Source organism: Sinocyclocheilus rhinocerous, unplaced genomic scaffold (genome assembly GCF_001515625.1).
Source record: "Sinocyclocheilus rhinocerous isolate Xijiao unplaced genomic scaffold, SAMN03320098_v1.1 scaffold671, whole genome shotgun sequence".
Lineage (NCBI taxonomy): Eukaryota > Metazoa > Chordata > Actinopteri > Cypriniformes > Cyprinidae > Sinocyclocheilus > Sinocyclocheilus rhinocerous.
In genome coordinates this window covers 882,033-885,960 of record NW_015625021.1, presented here as the reverse complement: position 1 = coordinate 885,960, position 3,928 = coordinate 882,033, and the positions used below count along the sequence as shown (strand labels likewise).

The 3,928-nt window shown below is 36.8% G+C and overlaps 1 protein-coding gene across 5 annotated transcripts in view; it reads left to right on the top strand.

Moving 5' to 3' along the window:
* The window catches only part of LOC107747421 (filamin B a), a 103,172-nt gene that overhangs the window by 1,295 nt on the left and 97,949 nt on the right, over positions 1 to 3,928 (top strand). The gene's annotated exons all lie outside the window — the stretch shown is intronic.

Here is a 3,928-nt window from a genome sequence, read left to right as displayed (position 1 = left end):
AAGCTGAGATTTATACATCTGAAATCTGAATAAATGAGCTTTCCATGATGTATGGTTTTGGTAGGATAGGACAATATTTGGCCGAGATACAACTATTTGAAAATCTGGAATCTGAGGGTGCAAAAAAATCTAAATATTGAGAAAATCGCCTTTAAAGTTGTCCAAATGACGTTCTTAGCAATGCATGTTACTAATCAAAAATTAAGTTTTGATATATTTACGTTAGGAAATTTACAAACTATCTTCATGGAACATGATCTTTTCGTAATATTGTATCAATCATCTTGACCCATACAATGTATTGTTGGCTGTTGCTACAAATATACCCCAGCGACTTGTGACTGGTTTTGTGCTCCAGGGTCACATATGGTACAGCAAGGTACTTAAATGTGAACCAGGTGAAATGCCTTGATATTTTACAGTTTTAGTTTCTGTAATTGTAAGATACGTAATTGTAAGATTCACTGCACACTCATGGTGTCATGTATACCACAGTACTAAAATGCATGTATTTCTATTGTTTTGTAAGCGTTCAATGACTTTGCCATTGTATAAACCAGAACAATACTAGAGAAGTAGTATTTTTGTTGTTATATCTTGCAAAGTTGGTCTCGGATAGAGATGGTGGTGCTAAAGCATCATCATATTCATCTACCATCGTATTTATGGCTCTAGACGGTTATAATAGGAATGCATGGATTTATTATGGTGTTTATTAAAAAATAGTATGACTGGTGCCATATCCAGAAAAAAACATGGTAGTGTCACAGTATTTCTTAATTTTTTTTCTGTCTGTTTATTGATCAAGTACTGTGCTGTACAATGGTATGTGTACAATAGATGTGTAACATGGAAGTACACACACACACACACACACTTTTTCTTTTTCTTCTCCCAGGCTTTTCTTTCTCCTTTCTCAACATCTTTGGTTTGAGGCGTTGCATCATAAACCAAATGTATTTTTGCGCATGTCAAAGAGTTGTTGAGATGATTCATTCACAGCAGATAAGAGATAACATCCACCCAGTGTCTATTGATTCTTACTAGATTATCAGTCTTATCTCTGCTGGTTTTCCTTATTTGGGCCGGCGTGAGAAAGTTGCACCATTAATTGCATTCTTGTGTTCATTAAGAGTTAGAAATCCGGAGATTTTCAGGATTCCAGAAGCTTAAATATTAAGATGTAGCTTCACAATGCTTGTGTTTGGTGCCAAACACCTTTGGCTGGTTTGTGACATTCTTGAAGCCGATCCAAATTCATCAGGCTGTATTTCTTACGGCTTTACGTGATTTCTCACGCTGTCGCTGTTGTTTTACGTGCCCGTGCTTGTGTAAATCCTGGAAATAGATTATGAACGTACATTAAATCTCAGAACAGGTGCTTACTGTCACCTGTACAGTCGGGGTCAGGACTTTTCCTCCATATTTGGCAATCAGTTGTTTGCAAAATGCATGCAAACATTGTCATGACAACGCCTTATCTGATTTCCTTGCAGTTCTTGCCCGGTTACGTATGTTTGTGAGCAAATAAATGACATCAAAGTTCACGTTTGTGATGAAATTTGAGGTGTGAGGGCCTGAGGAAGCGTCAGGCTGGACTTCCTGTTGTACGTGTTTCTGTGCATCTCCGAAGCAGAGGATGAGCTCTGGGTTATTCATCATTCTTTGCAGAGAGATTTTCCCAAGCTTGATGTGTCTTTGGAGAGCCGTGGCGTGTCAATGCAGTGACCTAATAACCAGTCACCCATGCACTGCATTAGACTTCTCCGTTCATCTGAGGCAGTGGGAGTAATTTGCATTCAGGTCTGAAGGTGCATAAGATAGAGAGGATTGGATGGAGGACAAACTTTCAGTACAAAAGGTGCACAAGGACTTTTTAAAGAATTTAGCACATTTATTTTTCCCCTGAGGCTTGAAATCTGTTGTTGTTTTTGTGCTGGAAACAAATTTTTTAAATATAATATTTATTCTATATTTATATATTATATATTTATATGTATTTTTTAATATATAATATTTTATTTTATTTCTTTTTTCATTTTATCTTTTTTTCGTTTTTCATTTTCAATTTAGCATTTTTTTCAAGTATTTTTAATTGATGTTTAATATATATTTAAATTTTTTGTTCTGTTCATGATGTATTTTTTTATAATGTTTTTTTATTCATTTATTTCTCTTTATTTATTCATTATACAATGTATATTATTTATATATTTCTAACGGTGTGATCCCTTCCAAAAATTCAACCCTTCGATTGCACAATAGGCGTGTAAATGGATCTTCCTGTGTTAATGCATTCATCTGTATGAACTAACCAAGTTGGAAGTTAAGATCAACTAATTTTTGCAGTGTGAGTGATCTTTTTATAATCATTTTGGACTGTGAAGGGCATTTTGAGTTCTGGAACTTACAGTATGTTTTCATTGTTTTCATGAAGTGTTTTTATTTAATGCTTAAGATAAATTAGATTTCCTTATGAGTCCTTTATTGAATAGCCTACTCTTCCTTGTTGCTGTTTTTACACTCTTTTACAGTAGTTGTGTCACACAGGACATGCATGGAGAAGCTCTTTAGTTCGGGATTTACACAGACACTTCCTGAAGGACGGTATCTTCCGCTCCAGAAACAGTCGGTGGGGCATTTTTCATTCACACACACATTTAGACCCGCGTGGAAAGGTTGAGCGTTATCGTGAGGTTCGGTGCCCAGACTTTCCACTGTTTGGAAGGGCAGCCGTGTTCAGAGATGGGTGAGAATTCCCAGCTAAACAAACACGAGAAGGTCACAGCGTCTGCTGTTTTGACCGTAAATCTCACCGGATTACATTTGCCAGTGTTTTTGTTTCTCTCTCTAATGTCAAAGACAAGGAGGCATAATTGAAAAGGTCAGTTGAAGAGCTTTATGGCCTCTTCTAGTCCAGAATAAGCTGTAAAGTGGTCTGGACTTGAGCTGAGTGGCTAATGTCATAATATCATGTTTTGCACAGCCCGTAGTCCCTGTTTCTAGCCAGTTCCCACCTCATTTCGGTCCTCCTTTGTGCTTTTTTTCCCCCCCCAGGCCTCTACGAGTGCGGTTTGACATGATGATCACTATATACCATATCAATTTCGTTCCAAAATATGTCTTTGATCATCATGTGGTCTTCAGCCGCCCCCAAAATTAGCCCCAGTGGTTCTACTGATGTTCTGAAGGCGGTTCTTTAACTCTGACTCTGCTCTGACATTTGTCCTGATTTTTCCACGGTTGGAGGGAAGTGACGGCTTGAAGACGCGACGTCTTTAGGGTCGTTCACCATTAGTTTTCCATTAGAGAGGTGTGGGATGAGGATGTGCTGATGAATGACATCATGCCGTGACCTCATTAGTTGGTGTGCGCTGAATCATTAAGCGTCTTCCTGTCTGTGCTTTGGGAGGTGATGCACATCTGCAAATTTGATGATGTTTTTGTATGCAAATTAAATTCAGTTTGTCATTCACAAACTGATGGTTCGTTCCCTCTAAGACAAGGAATGTTTGTTAAAGTAAATAAAGTTTACATGAAATCAAAACTAACCCTAAGATCTAGAAAACTAGAGCTAAGATCCTTTCCAAGTTACCGTTTCTTGCTTGGCACCTTGTAATCAACACACAAAAAAAAAAAAAACTTTTTTGTGTTGATTACAAAAATCAATATTGATATAAAATAATATTAATAATAATATTAGTTGTAAAGTTTGTATATTTTATATAGGGGTGTGCGATATTGACAAATTATATCTCGATATTTTATGGGATTTTATCGATAACGATAATTAGACGATATTTTGCTGAGTGTGTTATTGTGCTGGTACCTTAAGGACTGCCGAAGACAGCTGACTCCTAATGTTTTTAATATTCTTCATATTCTGTGTGGTGGTCAGTTCATACTGATAGAAATTAATCTTTTCCAA